The sequence below is a fragment of the Lontra canadensis genome, unplaced genomic scaffold, assembly GCF_010015895.1.
Source record: "Lontra canadensis isolate GAN:19392208 unplaced genomic scaffold, GSC_riverotter_1.0 scaffold40, whole genome shotgun sequence".
NCBI classification, from domain to species: Eukaryota; Metazoa; Chordata; class Mammalia; order Carnivora; family Mustelidae; genus Lontra; species Lontra canadensis.
In genome coordinates, this window is record NW_022631034.1 from 4,715,918 (window position 1) to 4,736,767 (window position 20,850).

Consider the following 20,850-nt stretch of genomic DNA (forward strand, 5'->3'; position numbering starts at 1 on the left):
ACCATCAATGAAACGAAAGGAGAAGGAATAAATAAATGAATATGGGTAAAAAGAAGAATCTGATCCAACTTCTTTGGTTCCTCATCCTCTTGACTATTTCCCCCAAAATAGAAACAGAGGGCAATGGGTCTTATCCTGATTGTACATGAGGGTTTCTCACCACCCACACATGCCTATTTCTAGTATAATATGTACTCTCTGAAAGGAAGGGGCACCAGTGATACCTACACTCCTCAATAGTGATACTCTGAATAATATAATGCCATGTTTGTTCTTCCTCTCCCCTCAGGATACAGTTCAGTTTCTTGGCTGTTATTCACTAGAGCTTTGTGTTCCTTTCATTTGGTACTAGAAAGTAGAATGCAAAGCTTAGTTTGCATTTTTCATTATTGGCTCAACAATATGGAACAAAAAAAAAAAAGAGAGATTTCTTTCTGACATTTCTCTTCAAGATCAGAAAATCAAAAGCTTGGGCTTCAGATACAGAGTAGAAGGGAACAGAACAAAATTGTTTTGTCTTTGTCTGCAACATATGGCAGGAATTGGCTCTGGTTTAATTCTGAAGAAAATAAGAACATTAGTCAGAGACAATGCAACTGCAGAAGCTATTTATGCCTCAGTTAGAGATATCACCATAATATGAGTTGCCAGTACTCTGTGGTCACTCTGCGGTCACTCTGAGCTCAAGAAGATGTGAGCACCAGCTCTTTGTATGCAAAATTTATAGTGGTGGTGAGGGAAGTTTCCAATATATATCTCTCTCCATGAGTTGTATGAAAAATGCCCATATATGCGGATTTGGTGGCATCTATCCAAAAAGCTTGATAGGGAGGAAGAAATCATGTTGAGTACATGTGTCACCTAAATGGAAACTAAAACCTTCTCAAATCAAAGGAAAAGAAGCAAGTGCCTGACAAGAGGATGTTAAAATCACCAGGCAGACTGTACATCATTCTCTGTAAGACAACGATTTTAGCTCTGTCAGGATCCGCTGTATGAACAGATCCTGCCTTTGTTGGAAAGGGTGGGTGAGATCAATATGTATAATCATAGTGGGATCTCTATGGAGATGCAAAGTGTCTTCCCATCTCCTGAAATTATGGAAGAGAAAGCAAAGTTAAGACATATCCAGATCTGATAGAGGAAATTTTAAATCATACTATTAGAATATTAGAAATAAGATCTGTACTCAAGGAACTACAGAACACTCATGAAAGAAATTGTAAAAGACCCAAAAAGATGAAAGAACATTCCATGCTCTTGGATTGGAAGAATAAACATTGTTAAAATGTCTATACTGCCTAGAGCAATCTATACTTTTAATGCCATTCTGACCAAAATTCCACCGGTATTTTTCAAAGAGCTGGAGCAAATAATCCTAAAATTTGTATGGAATCAGAAGAGACCCCGAATCGCTAAGGAAATGTTGAAAAACAAAAATAGAACTGGTGGCATCACGTTACCTGATTTCAAGCTTTACTACAAAGCTGTGATCACCAAGACAGCATGGTACTGGCATAAAAACAGACACATAGACCAGTGGAACAGAATAGAGAGCCCAGATATGGACCCTCAACTCTATGGTCAAATAATCTTAAACAAAACAAGAAAAAATATACAGTGGAAAAAATTATCTTCAATAAATAGTGCTGGACAGCTCTATGTAGAATGAAACTCGACCATTCTCTTACACCGTACACAAAGATAAACTCAAAGTGGATAAAAGATCTCAACGTGAGACAGAAATCCATCAGAATCCTAGAGGAGAACATAGGCAGTAACCTCTTCGATATCAGCCACAGCAACTTCTTTCAAGATATGTCTCCAAAGGCAAAGGAAACAAAAGCGAAAATGAACTTTTGGGACTTCATCAAAATCAAAAGCTTCTGCACAGCAAAGGAAACAGTCAACAACAACAAAAAAAAAAGAGGCAACCCACGGAATGGGAGAAGATATTTGCAAATGACAGTACAGACAAAAGGTTGATATCCAGGATCTATAAAGAACTCCTCAAACTCAACACACTCAAAACAGATAATCATATCAAAAAATGGGCAGAAGATATAAACAAACACTTCTCCAATGAAGACATACAAATGGCTATCAGACACATGAAAAAATGTTCATCATCACTAGCCATCAGGGAGATTCAAATTAAAACCACATTGAGATTCCACCTTACGCCACTTAGAATGGCCAAAATTAGCAAGACAGGAAACAACATGTGTTGGAGAGGACGTGGAGAAAGGGGAGCCCTCTTACACTGTTGGTGGGAATGCAGGTTGGTGCAGCCACTTTGGAAAACAGTGTGGAGATTCCTCAAGAAATTAAAAATAGAGCTTCCCTATGACCCTGCAATTGCACTACTGGATATTTACCCCAAAGATACAGATGGAGTGAAAAGAAGGGCCATCTATACCCCAATGTTTATAGCAGCAATGGCCACGGTTGCCAAACTGTGGAAAGAACCAAGATGCCCTTCAACGGACAAATGGATAAGGAAGATGTGGTCCATATACACTATGGAGTATTATGCCTCCATCAGAAAGGATGAATACCCAACTTTTGTAGCAACATGGATGGGACTGGAAGAGATTATGCTGAGTGAAATAAGTCAAGCAGAGAGAGTCAATTATCATATGGTTTCACTTATTTGTGGAGCATAACAAATAACATGGAGGACAAGAGGAGATGGAGAGGAGAAGGGAGTTGAGGGAAATTGGAAGGGGAGGTGAACCATGAGAGACTATGGACTCTGAAAAACAACCTGAAGGTTTTGAAGGGGCGGGGGGTGGGAGGTTGGGGGAACCAGATGGTGGGTATTAGGGAGGGCATGTATTGCATGGAGCACTGGGTGTGGTGCAAAAACAATGAATACTTTTATGCTGAAAAGAAAAAAAAGAAATATATGAACAATATGAGTGGACTTAATACCATTGAACTGTATACTTTTTAAAAAGCTGTTAAAACTAGAATGGAAGACTTGGTATGTAGTGTCCGTCATTTATTTTATACATGAGGGGAATGAGCTTTTTGAAGGTTAAATGTTCTTGGTAAGAAGTTGTGGAGCTTGCCAGGGGTTCCATCCAGTGGTAGGGGAAGTACTTCCCCACTGAAAAGTGTTTTGATTATATTCCACAGGTCATGTTTGTTCAAATCCCCATTTCAGATATATTGAGATCATAATATGTGCTGAACACTGAACAGTGGTTAGATATAAATGAAATGCTGCCAGTTGTAATGGTTAGAAACAATCATTTCTTCTGAAACTGATGGGAGTTCCTCAGATCTCAAACACTAAAACATGTGCAGTGAAAACAGATAGTTAAGATGGCATCTTATATCTAACTACAACTTTACTTTTTAGTAAGGGATGAGATACTAGAAAACTTCAGCCCTTATTTTTCAAATCATTTAAGAAAACCTTGCAAAAGAGACATTGAGGTCCAAATGAGATGGGAAGTAATTATAAAATATTTTTTAAAATAATTTGTTTCTTTATTTGAGAGAGAAATAGAGAGCACAAGTGGGGTGGAAGGGCCGAGGGAGAGGGACAAGCAGACTCTCACTGTTAAGTAGGGAGCTCAATGCAGAGCTTGATCCCAGGACCCCGGGAACATGACCTAAGCCAAAGGCAGATGCTTAACGGACTGAGCCACTCAGATACCCTTAAATATTTTTGACATAAGTTAGATCTTATAAATATTAGAACTATATATATTTACTTATTCATTTTTTATTTGATGGCCATTTATTGAGGGTCTACTTTGTGTCAGACACTACTTGAGATCTTAGATATATAAATGCATATATGTGAAAAAGATGAAGGCCTTGCTATTAAAGAATTCATAGCCAAGTTCAGTGCATACAGGTGGAAGAACATAAAGAACTCTATATGTTTTGTTCAGCTTATAAAGAATTTTTTGTTCAGTTTAAGTGAACTTTGAAAAATTAAAATTTTATAGCCTATAACTACTCACCTTTTTAAAATTAGAACCTTTGATTAGTATAGACATTGAATGTTAGTTTCTAAATTCCTGTTGGGAAGAAATCCCAAAGTTACTAAGTAATGCAGCTCTCAAGTCATTTTTTAATTGAAAGTGTCTAACTTGAGGTTTTCACACAGCTCACAGGATAGAGTGAGGATCTTCTGCATGATCATTTTTTTCTTTTTTAGGTATATCATTGTTCTCAGATATTCTCATTCAGATTTAATTGGTCTGGGGTGAGATCTAGACTTTAGAATTTTTTTAAAAAGTCTTTTCAAGTGATTCTGATATGCCAGTATTGCGAACCACTGGCATAAATCATTGTTTCTCAAAGAGATTATATTCATTAATAAGATCATTTTAGATGGTATTAAATCATTTTAAGTTGTAATCATTATTGTTTTGGGATGTATATCAGAAAAATATGTAAGTAGTCCATGGATATTGTTATTTAGGACAAAAAAAGATTATAAAAAGTGAGTTAGTTTAAAATAGATTTATCTGTATATCTGTCAGTATCTCTATATCTATCTATCTATCTATCTATCTATCATCTATCATCTATCTATCACTTGTAAGAATACAGTTGGCAAAGGTTGTGAAGTTGCCAGAATTTTGATGATTGAATTTTACATAACCCTAAGCTGGATTATGACGTAAGATAGGAAATATGGAGGACAGAGGAATTTGGAAGATAAAATAGATTTTCCTTATAAGATTGATGGTGAGATGGAAAGCAAATAGTTTAAGGACAAAGATTATATTTTCAAGTATTCTTTGCCAATTGTTTTGGATCAAGATATTTAAAAATGAAAGGAGTATGTGGTAGGTTTGATATTCTTTTGTGTAAAGAAAGAAGCCTTTCTGATACTCTTGCATGTGTAGAGGACCTACACATAGGATATAGACTGGATTGGGATGACCATGAGATGATACTTCAGACATTATGGTCACCTGTGAGCACTGAAAGCAGCCATAATGTTACAGCAAAGGTAACAAAGAGTAATCCCCAAGAAGCAAATGCTGCTTAAAATCCGTTTGGGTAGGCAGCTGTTTTCATTGGCTCCACAAAGTGTCATGATAGCTGCTCTAAGAGCTTGTCATATAGTGAGTATTCATGTGAATTCACTTCTGTGAATATTGACAGGGAAATCAGTAATGGCAAAGAAATGACAATTTGAGATCCCAAAAGGTAATTGTCGTTGGTTCAACAGAAAAGTCAGAGTGACGCAATAGTTTTATTTTCTCTGGCAAGTTTGATCGGTCAACAGTGACTGCTGGAAGAATGCATTGGGGAGCACTTTGAAGATGAGTCTGTCTCATGGAAAAGGATGTCATGATGTGTTAGTGAGACCATCAAGGAATTGCATAGGGGAGTGACAGTACCATGGTCAAATCCTCCATTTCTGAAAATGGTTACTCTATTGTTTGATGATATAACACTCAGCATAATGATCTTAGTCAAGGTAAACTTGACAATTTAAAACTAATAAGCTCTTCTGGAAGATGGTAAGTTTCTCACTGCACCAGATAAGACAGCGTACATAGATGAGTGCTTTGTATTTCTGCTTTCATAGTGCATGAACTTCTGACTTTCAGTCTTGCACTTTGTTCTGTAAGTCAATATCTTCTTATTCCTTAATATATCTGGTTACTACATGAGACAGGTTTGGAAATCAAGTTGTTTTAGATAGCAGTTTTTAGAGCTAGTTGCCCCTGATCATTAATCCATAAACTAATATAACAGTAAAGAGGTTAAGTGATCCACTTAAGTCTCTCAGCTGTGGGTAGACAAATCTCAGCTTTCTTTCTTTTAAGAGAACTTGGGTACCTTGTTCTGGGAGGGAAGCCAGATATCATGGCTAAGTGATTCTGGATCCTGTTGTTTAATCACAGGAGTTGTCTTGTTGCTGAGTATGTGTTTTATGGTTATTAACCTTAGCCATCATAAAGAGCTGACACATGGGAGAATTACGCTAGCTTGAAAATATACACACATCTTTTTTTCCGTCAAGGTATTTTTTTTTCTTTTTTTTAAATTTTTTATTTTTTCAGCGTAACAGTATTCATTATTTTTGTACCACACCCAGTGCTCCATGCAATCCATGCCCTCTCCAATACCCACCATGTCAAGTTATTTCTTTTAAGGAGACATTTCCTGATTGGAATCAGTGTCCCACTTATACTGGCATTCAAAAAGACATCATTTCTCCTCTTTCAACATCTCTTTCTCTCTTTTTTCTTTTTCATTCACTTACTCAGAAATACGAATGTATTATGAGTCAGGTTCTGTTTTAGACTACAGCAATATAGCATTGAACAAGCAGACACTGTTTTACCTCAGGGCTCATATATTCTTATTTCAAACAAACAAATTTAATCACATTAGAGAGTGATATGTGAAATTACGGGAGAGTAAAGGGAACAATGGGAGCACATAGAAGATGTGGAAAGTGGGATATCAAAGAGGGCTTCCTGGAAGAAGTAACATTTTGGCTAAGTCCTGAAACCTAAAAAGAAGTAATCTGAGTGAAGTGAGAAGCTGAGGTATGAAAGAGACTGTTAGTCAAAGAAGTAAAAGTCTTCACCGTCATGGGAATATGGAGGTGGAGTAGGAAGAATGTGATTGGAGATTGCACCCAACACCACAAAATATAGTATTTTGAGACCATTTTAAGAAGTATGAACTTTCTCTTGAGAACAAAGAGGTGGTACTGAAGGTTTTGATTGGACTGGCATGATCAGATTTGCATTTTAGGGAGATTTTGCTTTTTTATATATATATAATATGTATACATGTTATATATGTGCATAACATGTATATAATATGTATTATAGAACATATCAAGATAGATTGAATTTTTCAGGTGCTTATACTGTGGAAAAGATTAGAAACAGCTCCATAAACCCTAGTGGAAGATATATAAATTATAAGTTGGGTACACGATACCCAAAGCACACTGAATGGGACAGTGGTCTTGTGATGACTTTGTTCTGAAAATAGTGCTGATTTATTCCCCTTTATGGTGTTATCATGGACATCTGCCCCTTGTTTGTAAGATCTGTTGTTGAACGGACAAAGAAAAGGAGTCACTGTGCTTCCCCTTGATGAATTGTGTCTCATAATTTTAAGTAACAGAAATCAAACTCAGCCTAGCTTAGGCAGGAATGAGTACTTACCAGTTTATCTGTTGGACGGGCTGGAGTGATTGGAAGCAGAGATTCAACCCATCTTCCTATTTGTTGACTTTATCCATGAGGAAGCACTTTATCCATGAGGAAGAAGACAGACTGCTGGCTTTTCTAATGTCTTAGATTAGATTCTCTTGAAGCAGACCCCCTGAGAGGATTTATTAGACTGTCTCTGGAAAAATCTGATAAAGGCATGGAGACAAATAGACTCAAGAAAATTATAAGAAAAAAGCTGCCCTGAAGTAAATTGGAGAATGTATATTTTGTGGCAAAATTTCCTGAAATTATGGCATTTTTTTCTTCCAAAGTTCCTGGCATCCCAAGTCTACAAATAAGAAGGTACAGGTACAGGGATTGACCCAAAGCTGGTGTTTGCTGAGTAGGTGTGATAGAAGAAAAGAGGTATTTGGGAAATGATGATGTTGATGGAAGTTATACAAATAGAGGGAAAGAAAGACAGCAGGACACTGTAGGGGGAAAATACAAGAACCAGGGGACCTCTCTGAGGAATTAAAGGTGTGGGTAGCTGAAAGGAAATGGTGGTTATATCAGGTTCCTATTGACTGCCTCAAACTTAGTGGGTTAAAACAATAGAAATTTATTCTCTTACAGTTCTCAAGGCCAGAAATCAGAAATGAAATTTATGTGGCTAAAATCAAGGTTTCTCCAGGACTGATTCCTTCTGGAGGATCCATGGATGAATCCATTCCTTGCCTCTTCCAATTTCTGGTGGCTGCTGGCATTCCCTGGCCTGTGGCTGCATCATTCCAGTTTCTGTTTCTATCATCACGTTGTTGTCTCCACCTCTGTGGTAGCATCTCCCTCTGTCTCCAACTCTAAAGGACACTTAGTTATGACCTCATTGGTTCCACCTGGATTACATTACATCTGCAACATCCTTTTTACCATATAAATTACATGTTTACAGGGCCCAGGGTTGGCATGGATTTGTTGGAGAGGGGCTTTTTTCAACCTACCACAACACTGAATTCAGACTGTAGATTGTTTATGTTCAAGTTTTCATCAGTGGAACAGTTCCCAGAGAAAAAAATACTAGAATCGAAGTATAGACATGAGTGAGTTTGAATAAGATCATTAAGTCAGTCCACAAAATAAAAAACTAGGACATCGGGTGATATAGACTGGGCGTGGGATGCCTTGAGACAATTCAGTAACTTGCTGTAAGTCACACAATTTGTAGGGGCTGGAAGTATGCTTCTTTATTACTTTTATGAAAAAGTCAACTTTTCGTTGTGGGTTACCTATGAAAGAAGAGAAGACAAGGAGAAAGAGAAGTCTGGGGCACCAACGTGGCTCAGTCAGTTAAATGTCTGCCTTTGGCTTAGGTCATAATCCTGGGATCCCATAATCGGGCTCCTTGCTCAGCGGGGAGTCTGCTTCTCCCTCTTCCTCGGCCCCTCAGCCCCCCTCATGGGCTCTCTCTATGTTCTCTTCTCTTTCAAATAAATAAATAAAATATTCTTTAAAAAAAGAAAGAGGAAGTCCATTTTCTCTCTGTTCCAGAGCAAGTTTGATTACATTCTCCATTTGCACCTGTTTTATTCATTCCAGGTCTCCCTCTGACCCCCACACCACAATGCTACCAGATATCTTCTCAGCCCTTCTCTGCTTTCTCAGGGCTCTAGGAGATTTCCTTCTATAAACAGGATCTTCCAGGGTCTTCTGCTGTCTCATTTCCAGTTAGGTTTACTACAGGGGAGCCTCCAGCAGGGGATGAGAAAAGTTATCAGTGTAATTCTGTACCCACCCCCCCCACCACCCCCCGGCCCTGACAACTATCGCCCTGGCAGTGACTGAATATCTCTATGGACAAAGCTCTGTGTGGTAGACTCTTTCCCAGCTCCAGGTCTTTCCGATCTTTGGTGATTCTGTTGCCTCTCCTTGCCCCATCATCTGGGTGTTTCATTATCTTGTTCATTCTGCGACTCTGTGGAACCCTTTGCAACTAATCTCCCTTGAATGACCTTTAGTTAAGCCAGCCCCTTTGATTATTTGATCTTTTTCTTCCTGAGACTCTGGTATAATAGGGCATAATTCCAGCTCTTTTAAGTATTTTCCTAAGTTATCGTTATAGTTTGGCATTTCTTCAGAAATTCCTTGGGCCTCAACTATTTTTTGTTGCGTGGTAAAATAAGCAAACAAGTAAACAAACCTGCCTCAAATTTTTTACCCACTCTTGGTAATGTTTTTTGTGACTTGTATCGTTTCAGCTTGTCTTTGGTTATGAGTAATAGAAAAAATATTATCGAGAGTGAGTAAACAAATTGGAGTTTGTTTTTATACAAAACAAACTTGTTATGTAACAAGGAGAATGGATATGATTAGGTGCTGCCATTGTTTCAGTGCTTCAATATTGTCAAAGCCTTGGCTATCACCTTCACAATTCTTTGGTATTTTCCTCTTGGGCACAAGAGGGCTGCTAGAGCTTACTACCTGCATTCTAGATAGGAGCCAGAGGGAAAGATGGCCAGAAGCCACATTTATACCATTACATGTTCAGAAATATAATCCTTCTGAGAAGGATTCCATCTCCAGTATATGTCTGCTTATGCCTTATTTATCAGAATTGGCTTGCAGAGCCACTGTTAGATGCATAGAAGACAGGAAAAGCAATAAAATTCCACTTGTCCTTCAAAGGAGATGGGCAAAGGAGAAGATTGGACATAGATGTTAATTAAGTGAGAATGTCTTCTGTACTCTCTACAAAACCCTAGCAAAGCATTTAAGAGCATGCATTATGAAGTCATAGTGCTGAGTTCCAACACTAGGTCTGCTACATTCTATAGTGTGAATTTGGGGAACAGCTTAATCTCTCATGGCTTCAGGTTCTGCACCTGCAAGTAGGATGATAAAAGTGTTTCTCTTATAGAGTTACTATGATTGCCAAATGAGTTAGTGCAGCATTTAGAACAGTACCTGACACATGGCAGGCACTATTTATGTTTTTATCTGATATTTTTGTGGTTTCTACCCAAAACCTCAAAAAGGTGGCTACAGGAAATAGAAAAAGTAAGGGTGAATAAAAAGTGGCAAGGGCAGAGCTTGGCCAAATTGTGAGATTAACAAGATTATCTCCTCCCTCCTTCATTTTCCCTTTCATCCCTATCTATTTCCTTCCCAGGCTTATATTGCCTCCCAAATATCCCTCACCCTTATGTCATGGAGAACTTGCTGCTATAACACTCCGCATGCATTCACAATGTACCAAACAGTCAATCAGTCATATGTATTTTTTTATGCCCTAAGGATGTACTAGGGTTTGAAACAGAATGGTAAATAAGGCAGCCATGGCCCTGCTGTGATGATGCTTATAGTCCACTTGGGAAGCTGATATTAAAAAATAATTAGACAAAGTGTTAATTGGTATTTGCTCTATTTGAAAATAGAAAATATCAGTATTCTATGATAACATGCTAATTGTAGGTGCCAGAGAAAGCTTACCTAAAGAGGTAGCATTTATGCTAAGACCCAAAGGTCGAATAGGAACAAGTCAGGTCGAGAGGTGGGGTTGGGGTTGGGACAGAAGAGTAGAAAGTTTCAAGGGAATAGCAAGAGCAAGGACCTAGAAGAAGGATGAGAGCTGGCGTTTGAGGAGCTAGAGGCTTGTGTCTCTTTCTTTTCTATGCCACCAAAGTGTATTTGTCCCTTGTGTCCTACTCCCTCCGCACTGCTCCCAGCAATCTATCTTGACAGGTAGTTATTTGATGAAATCTTAACTGCCCAGCCATACACAAGCCACAGAATCCTCCTTTTCTGGTTCTTCTGAAGCAAAAAGACCTCAATAAGCTAATCTACACTGAAGTGAGAAAGATTTCTAAGCCTTGATCCTCTGTTTTCAGGACTGTTTGTATTTGAGTAAGAAGCTTCTAGGTACACAAATGCTTACTTTCATAGTGACTTCTCTATTAGTGGAGATTTCAGTGCCTTTGCCTGGGAATTTCTTTTGCTATAGGGGGTTGGAGGGGTGAAGCAGATTATTTATGTGATCTGGTAAGAAGTCACCTCTGAAGGTAAAGTTATGATTATCTAAAGCATGTTGGCACCTCTAATGACCTGGACAATTTACTCTATGATTTACTATTAGCTGGAACATAATCATTCCTTATTTATTAACACAACTAAACATTTATACTCTCTCCCTTTTATGGAAATCAAAATTTTGAAATCCTGCTTGGAAAGTGAGAACAGAAATGGGTTTTTAATCTTCTGGATTTGACTATATTGAATATTCTTTTCCTCATTGCTGAGCTGTGCTTAACCTATAGTTAGATCCTCTGGCCAAACAATGCCTTTCTCAGCTGTGGGGTCCATCCATCCTTCCCGCTCTGCTCCAGAGCCGCCCTGTAGCCGGTGAGTACAGAAAGTACTGATGCTTGCTGTGACTTCTATTTGCTTCTGAGGGGGAAAGACAAGTTTAAATCTTGTAATATCATGTCTAACCATAAATACATGATTCAAAAGCCACAATTCTGAGGAGCAAGAGGTTAAAGGGATCCTTGAGTGCTATAAGTGGTCAAGGTGCATTCTTGAAGATGATCTCATTAAATAAACATGGAATTCAGAAGCATTTGTCAATATTACACATGCTGTTTTACACTGAACTAATAAAAGATTCATTGGTGCTCTACTTCACATTGGCTTTGCCAATTTGAACCTCCTTTAAGTGACTTCTTCATTTGTGCAGTTCACAGCTAAGCTTTTATATTTATTCCAGCTCTCTCCAGGCTGTCAACTCTGCTTCTCATTCATGCCCATATATCAAGTTATTTCTGTTCCATCAAAGTTATCTGCTTTTCTTATAGTGTATGTTTTCACATGTTTATTTTTAGTTTATTCCAAAATGATTTTGACACCGTTCAATAGACTGGATGCTAGCTTTTATGATCATTTTGGTTGCTCAGAAGCTATTAAAAAACTTTCTATATTTTCACTTGAAAACATAAATGTTCTCTTTAGATTTTTTTGTTTTATTAAATTCCTGCAAAAGGTATGGCCTATTTAATAAACTGGTTACATCTGATGCTAAAATGAAAATCTGATTAAAAATACAAGTCTACAGCTGTTACCAAGGAAACCAATGACCTCTTTTGTTAACTAGCTGCTGGGGTACAAGTTACCTTCCTGAGAAATCTCTAATTTGAAACTCATTGTCCTAGAAAGTCTGTTGGGATGTGAATGTGTATCTAAAGATTATAATTTGTCTAGTAGCAGCTGAGGTCAGGTGTGTACAACAAGAAGTCATTTTTCCAAGTGCAAATAACAAGTGTTGAGACTTTCAGGTCCTCTTGGGATTAGCAGATATTTGGAATTACTTGGTTTAACTGGCTTAATTTAAAAAGCAAATAGAGTTGACAACAGAGAAAAACTGCAATGTCCATTTTAACTACTAATGACTGGGAACTTTATATAAACCAAAGCTTTTATATATCCATGATGGTAGTTGAACCTTTTATTGAAGCAGAATAAGAAAATTCAGTATCAAGATATTACTGAATCATACCTAGGTATTTGTATTTAAAATTATTATAGTATATCTATTTGTAGTAAGTTCTAGATTAATGACAATAATGCCTGAGTTTTACACTAGATTTCCTTCTCCTCATTATCTGTTAATAAGGGGAACTTCAACTGATACCATTTATTCATTTATTCAAGGAAAATTTCTTCAGCTCCTAATATGATGAAAAACTATTCAAGGCATCATAGATACAAAACATAGTATCTTGTGCTCAAAGAGTTTATCATAGTCCAGCAGTACAATCAAAAATTCAGCCCTCATAATTCAGTGAGATATATGCCATAATAGAGCTATGCATGCAACATTATGAGAATATAAAGAAGCAGCATAGAGGAAAGGTACCTAACCCAACCTAAGAGGCAGAAAAGGATTTAGGAATGTCTTCTTAGAGGAGGCAATGTTTCCATAAGAATGTAATAACTACAGGAACAAAAACAGAAAGGTAATACTCCAAAGACTACTTTTTAACTAGTGTTAGCTGTTTACATTACATCTTAATTCAGAATAACCAAATGTTAAGGGGTGCCTGGGTGGCTCAGTGGGTTAAGCCTCTGCTTTTGGCTCAGGTCATGATCCTAGGGTCTTGGGATTGAGCCCTGCATTGTGCTCTCTGCTCAGGGGGGAGGCTGCTTCCCTCTCTCTCTCTGCCTGCCTCTCTGCCTACTTGCGATCTCTCTCTGTCAAAAAAAATAAATACAAATCTTTGAAAAAAAAAAAAAGGAATAACCAAATGTTAAAATACAGTATAAAGCAATAATATATTAAGATATTATAGAGTTGGCTCAAGAGTAAGAATATGATCAGAGTTCAGAAGAAAGAACCCCCAAACTGTTCTTATTTTATATAAGAATTATATTTTCTCATTTAACATACAATAAATAAATACCATAAACCAGTGAGGAATGAGATAGATTGTTTGATAAATTCTGCTAAGAAAACTGATGTTTGTGGAAAAAAATAAAATTGACTTTGCTGTTATATGTCAAAATTCCAGATGAATGAAAAATTTGATATAAAAAGTGAAATTATTTAAAAACCAGAAAATATGAGTGAATTTTTAACTTTTTCTAAGATGGTGAAAAATATAATGGTAGATATTAGTATACTGGACTTGGTTAAAAAAATCTCTGTGTGCAAAAATTATAATATTTAAAAACAAACAGTAAATTAGGAAGTTTTAGCAAAAAAAATATGGCACGGTTTTCATATACTTAAAAAAAAAACAGTCCAATAAGAAAATCCAATACTACAGTATAATGGGCAAAAAACATAAGAAAATTCTCCAAAATGAAGATCTTATGACTGTTATACATACGGAAAAATAGAGAAGAATGATCAGAATGACAATGCCTTAGTTTGGGCTACTTTAACAAAATACCATAAATGGCTTGCACCAAATTCATGTATCTGCCTCACTTCTAGAGGTTGGGAAGTCTATGATCAAAAGTGCCCGCACCACCAGGTTCTGATGAGAGCCCTCTTCCTGGCTTGTAAATGGCTACATTCTAACGGTATGGACATTTGGTAGAGAGGGGAAGAGGAAGCGATCTCTTGGATCTCTTGGATGTCTTTTCTTCTAGGGGCACTAATCCTGTAATGAGGGCTCCATGACCTCATCTAAACCTAATTACTTCCCAAGGGCCCTTCTTCCTAATACCATTACACTGAGGGCTAAGCCGTCAACAAATGAATTTTGGGGAGGACACAAAGCTACATAACACAGAGTGAAGACCTCTGAAAATCCATTTTCTCAGAAAAGCAACAAGACCACTGGGGAAAAAATTGTCAAAATCAACTTTAAAAACTCTGTAAATTAACCAAAGGCATGCAAAAATCTGAGGAGAATTTCTTGAATAAAAACAGCTGACTTTGATAAGAATGGTGAGCTTTGTGGTGTTCTAATTTGCCATATACCCATTTCTCTCTCCTCAGCTTTTCAGTAGCCTTGAAAACCAGCAACCTCTGGAACATGGTGTCTATGAAAACCAGCAGGTTAGCAGCCACTGAGAGGACTAGAAAGGGTTTGGAACTACCCCCCTCCTACCCAAAACTCTCTTATTTCCAGAGAATTGTCATTAGATAACCTGCATGTTAGCTCCCTGGGAAATTCACAAAATTTATCTTTGACCAGACTCACATCTTTCTCAGTATGGCAATCCCTATCCTTAGGGCAGTTGTCTAATACAAAGAGCAATTGTTACAACTGGTACAGGCAGTTGACCAAAATATTTAAAAGTAAAATCCTACAGTATACAAAAAAGTAAGGTCCCATCATCAAGGTTGGGTATAAGTAGTTCTATATTAAGGAAGTCATCTGTTCGAAATAATTGTGATTATAGGAGAAAAATTCACTCTATTATATCAATATATAAAGAGCAAATAATAAAATTCAACACTAATTCATAATTATTTTTTCTTATCCAACTGGAAGGAGAAGGAAACTCCTAAAAAGAGAAAGGATTTCTACCAAAAAGCATGCATCATACCCTTATTTATGGACAACAAATATTTATTTTATGCCTGCATGTATCAAATACTCATTCTAGGCACTGGTCACATAGCAGTGAAGAGAATAGAGACTGTGTCCTTGTGGAGCTTAAAAACTCCTGGTTAAACGCATCTTTCATATTCACTGATATTTAGAAGTATTTTTAGTAAAGTCAGAAATAAGAAAAGGATTCCTACTCCTTTTCTTTAACTAATTAGAAAACATAATGGAAAAAAAATTCTGCTGAAAATAGTGCCAAAGTTATAAATTTCATTGGAATTGATCCAATACTACAAAAGAAGAATTTATGGACACAATTTTCAAATATTAAAGGACATGTAAGGAAATCTGAATAAATGGAGCTCTACATCATGTATATGGAAAACTCAAAATCATAGAGGTGTCATTTATTTTCAAAGAACATGAGAACCTAATTCTAAAATTAATACAAAAGACAGAAGTAAAAGATATGCTTGAAGAAAGGTTGGGGTATCAGATACTAAGATTTATTATACTGTTATAGAAATTATAGTAGTTAGGTATTAATGTATGAAGAGATTTATATAACAGGGTAGAGAATTCTAAAAAATATATATGTGACTACATAAGAACTTGATATAAATGATAAATATGCTGTCTATAAATATAAATTTATAATATATAACTGTAATATACAAGATATCTGTAGATTTAAATAGAAATGCTATGTAAATATATAGTTTTTTATTTTTATTTTAAAAATTTATTCTTTTTTATTATGTTCAGTTAACCACTGTATAGTACATCAAATATATAGATATTTAAATGTCATATAAATGATAGAGACAGTGTTACAAAATAGTGAGAAAAAGAGTCTTAAAAAAATGACTTTGGGGGCACTCTTTTGTACTTTCTAGATAGGATGCTACCTGATTCATGTACCATTTAATAAAGCCTATTAGATATTTTTTAAAAAATGATGCTGGATTAGTAGATTCCCTTGGAAAAGGTAAAATTAGGTCCCAATTTTACCCCAAGCACAAAAATGAACTCCTGAGATATTAAAAATTTTAATATGAAAAAAAATCTTTTTTAGAAGATAGTATGGGAAAATATATGTTGCCTCATGATAGGTAAGGTATTCTTAAATGTGATGCAAAAATAGAAGCCATGTCAGAAAAGATCAATAAATGTCTTGAAATTAAAATTTAAAAACTTGAGTGTTTTTTTTTTAAGATTTTATTTATTTATTTGACAGAGAGAGCGCGATAACAAGTAGGCAGAGCAGCAGTCAGAGAGAGAGGGAGAAGCAGCCTCCTCGCTGAGCAGAGAGCCCGATGCGGGGCTTGATCCCAGGAACCTGAGATCATGACCTGAGCTGAAGGCAGAGGCTTAACCCACTGAACTACCTAGGTGCCCCTAAAATTTAAAAATGTGGGGATGCCTGGGTGGCTCAGTTGGCTAAGCGGCTGACTTTGGCTCAGGTCATGATCCCAGTGTCCTGGGATCGAGTTCCATATCAGGCTTCTTGCTGGGCAGGGAGCCTGCTTCTCTCTCTGTCTCTGCCTGCTACTTTGTCTGTCTGTGCTTGCTCTCTCTTTCTCTCTCTCTCTGACAAATAAATAAAATCTTAAAAAAATTTTTTAAATGTGTATTCTAAGAATGGGATAAAGGTAAAAAGAAACATTGCCTAGTTGGAAGCAGATATAGTTGCAATTTATAGCAAATAGATGATTATTATCCAGAATATGTAATGAACTATAAATCATTTTTCAAAAGAATTATGTTTACTCTTAATACTCTTTTTCCCCCATCTTGGTAAACTGTTAATGTTATCTTTAAATTTTTACATTGTTATTTATTTTTATTTTTTATTTCTAAACTTTTTTTCCTTGAATATAGTGGACACACGATGTTACATTAATTTCAGATGTGCAACATAGAGATTCTACCTCTCTATACTATCCTTCAGGATTCTTAATTTTTTCTCAACCAGGGCTCTCTACACATCTGAATGACAAGAAATAATTCTTAAGCTCTTAAATCCAGTTATTTAAAAACCGGTTTTAAAATCCAGTTTTTCAAAAACACTGCCATTGGTAAGTTTATCCTCCTGCTTAGAATTTGAAAACTGGGTATCTCTTTATCATGGGCAAATGCAAGAAAATACTTATTTTCATTAAGGTAGATTTAAATCCTTTTTGTCAGAAGATTTATAGGATGCATAAATATATCTTACATGTGTTGTGATTAACTTAATTGTCTGTATCTTGGCACTGTTATCCTTGTGCCACTGGATTTAATTAGATTGCATTCTGACTGGTAATTAAACAGAACAAAATATCATTATGTCATTAGTTGGTTTTAGAAGGTCCTGAAACCTTTTTCTAAGAGCTCTTATATGTATTAAAAGCTCTCACCACTACGATCAATGCTTCCAGAATTGTTTCTGGTCACTAAGTTATCAGGTATACATTTACCAGTTACTTGGGATTTGAGCTCAAAGGCACTGATGTGCATTGATTTAGGTGAAGGCTTCCAATTCAATCAGGAAGATGACCATCATTTTGTGTTCGTGTTACTGTTAAATTTGTTCTTTTCCAACTGGGGTACTGAAAGATTTAAAGCAAACACATTTTGACTGATTTGTCTATGACTATGCAATTAACAGAAGAAAAAAAACAGTTGTCATTCACAATCAGCTGAGTTGTATCTTCCAATGAATCCTGACACTGCCAGGATAGAGCATCTTGTAAATCTTTCTGTGATGCTACAAGCAGTGACACGAAGGGTGGAAATATGTTGATCGAAAGACACGCTGGAACTATAGTTGTGATCATGATCCCGAATGTATATAATTATGAAAAAGATAATGCCTTTCAACAAGGCCATATCCTGGTTGTATGCTTTTTTTCTCCCACCAACACTTGTTAGTCTAGCCTATGTGTCACATATTAGGATAAGCCATGCTGTGCTAACAGTTTCAAAGCTGCAGTTGCTTAACCCAATAAAAATTTATTTCCTGTTCACATTATATATGCATTGCTGGTTGACATGGGATGCAAGTCCCCAGTCATTGAGGAACCCAGGTCAACAAGGGCTCTACCATGTGGTGGTTGCACCATTTAGAACACAAGCCCTCTCAATCACTCAGTATGGAAACAGAGAGCTTGGGTATTTAAATGAGATTTCTACAACCTCAGTTACACACAAATTTCACTTCCAATTTATTGATCAGAATTAATCATGGTTCTTTACTTCAACCTTAAGGAAGCCAATAATCACATTTTCTAGATGTGCAGAAGGCAGGGGAGAATAAAGTGTTGGAGAAAAATTATATATGTCTACCACATGAAAAAAATTACTTATGTGAAAAAAAGAAATGTTCCTCTGGGCATAGGTCAAGATAAATAACACTAGCAGCTATAACAAGCAACTCCAAATTCCAATGGCTTAATATAATAAAAATTTATTTTTTGCTCATTTGACATCATAATGCAATTGGCAAGAGGTCCCTACTCCAGGCAGTCAGATAGGGACTTTAAGATCTAACGTTTGATGATATAGAGTAAACACTGAGAAATGACAACAATAAAGAGGGAGTTCTATTTTACTTCTGGGTTGAGTGTAAGATAGATGACATGGTCAGTTCAAATTGCCTTGTATCACAAGGTTTGATCCCTTAACAAGTTAAGCGAGCAGTGCCCTAAAGGGTACTCAGCCACTAATTCCCTTAGTGCTCTCAAGTTCTACAAACTTCTTTTTTTTGAGGGTAGAAAATAGTATTCTGATACATAAAAGTGTTTTGAAAGAATAACTTAGTCATCCTGGCTTATCTAAATTGGGCAAGACCTGCCATTAAAAAAAAAAGGGTAATTCAGAGGAGTTTAAGAAAAATTTATCTTCTCAGATTTCCTACCTCTTTGCTCTCTTTCTTGCCTTATATTACTTTTACACTGTTCAACTACTCTGGCATATAAAATTTGCTACCGACTGAAGTCGTGTATATTTGCTATTTCCTGTGTCCTTGATTTATGTGATTCAGTTCTTCGGTATGAATAGCCAAGGTTTGGGGCTACTTGTCTTCCTTCTGCTTAAGTAAACAAACAGAAGAAAGTTATCCTGGAACTTTCAAGATTTGTGAATAACTTGCCATTTCAAAATGAACTAAAAGTCTTAAAACTTCAACTACGATTCATTTGAAATTATGTGGGGTTATTTAAATGTCATAGAACTCAGAAAAATATGTACAAATTTCTTTCAGAGCTACATTATCCTCATGGTTAAAGACTGATTGGCAAGAGCCCTGTACTTATGTGAGGAATTCGTGGTTCTTGTTCTGGGTCAGTCATTAATGACCTCTATGACCTTGGGCAAGACCTGACTAGATGACGCTCTGTTATAACTATCTGTGAGTTGTTAACTAAATTGGCTGCAGCAATCTCTACCATGGCCTTACAGTTTCTGGATTTTCACTGTGTAACCAGAGCCATGCCTCTGAATAGTTGACCAGTAATCCAGATCCATATTTTTTATCATCTCTCCAGTTGACTGAATTTAATTGCTGTGCCAGTGTTCAATGTGTAAAATCACCTGATGAGTTTACATTTTACGAGAGACCCTTGACTGGGTCTTTTCTAGGTGCTGTATATTCACCTCCCTGTGGTTAATTGCAAGGTGGAAATTAAGGTGACTGAACAGGAACAGACCCTGGAGACTCCATTTTATAGCCTTTATAAACAAATAGCCTGTGTCTAGGCAGAAGAAAAAAGTGCTTAGAAACAATAATTCTCCAATTGAAGTAAAAAGGGTATCATCATTAATATCATACCAAACAAAGGTAATGGCAAAATAGGTTAAATATTCATCTATAAATTCGGGTCACCAAGTGAAATGCCTGGCCAGTTCAATTATGGTATCACGCCACCTGATGCCCAAATCATTAGATGAACTTAATAAGATAGATATAACTGAATGGTAAAGATAATATGTTCTTCTTTTCTAATATATTTTCTATATAAACTTGTTCAAACTTGTCCTCAAAAATTATATTTAGTACTAACCATTTAATGTATTTCTCATTCTGTGATACTTACGTCATTAGAGTCTTGAGAACAGAAAGTTTTTCACCTCTTCTGACTGATATAGAACTTCTACATACATCCATCTTTACTCATTCATGCTTTAACAATATTCTACTGGGCTTTTGGTCTTATATTTTGATTTCTCCTTCTTGATTTTTGGATGCTTTTATGTAATATTTTCAGCTGAATAATATTTAATGGATAGATTCTGGGTCAGCTTTCTCATTCCTTTTTGTGTTCCCAGTTGCAGTCTTCTGTAAAGAGGTTAGAATGACTCATGAATATGTTGGTGGTTTTATTTGCCACCTGGGAGTCCTAACTCTAAAGTGAGACATATGAGTTTTGAACACTTAAGACTGTTGCACATATTAAAACATATTTTTGATGGCATAAATGCTTGATTTAATTCTCTGTAACGTTGTCTCAGAGAGTTATTACATATTTTCTTTACCCTATGTTTTCAAATAAGTTAGTCATGAGGTAGAATATAAATGGTTTCAGTGCTTCTCTAAGGCATCTTTCTTCAGGGAAGCCTGTGAAATCCTCAGCTATGTTATATCTGGAGAAAATACAAAGCAC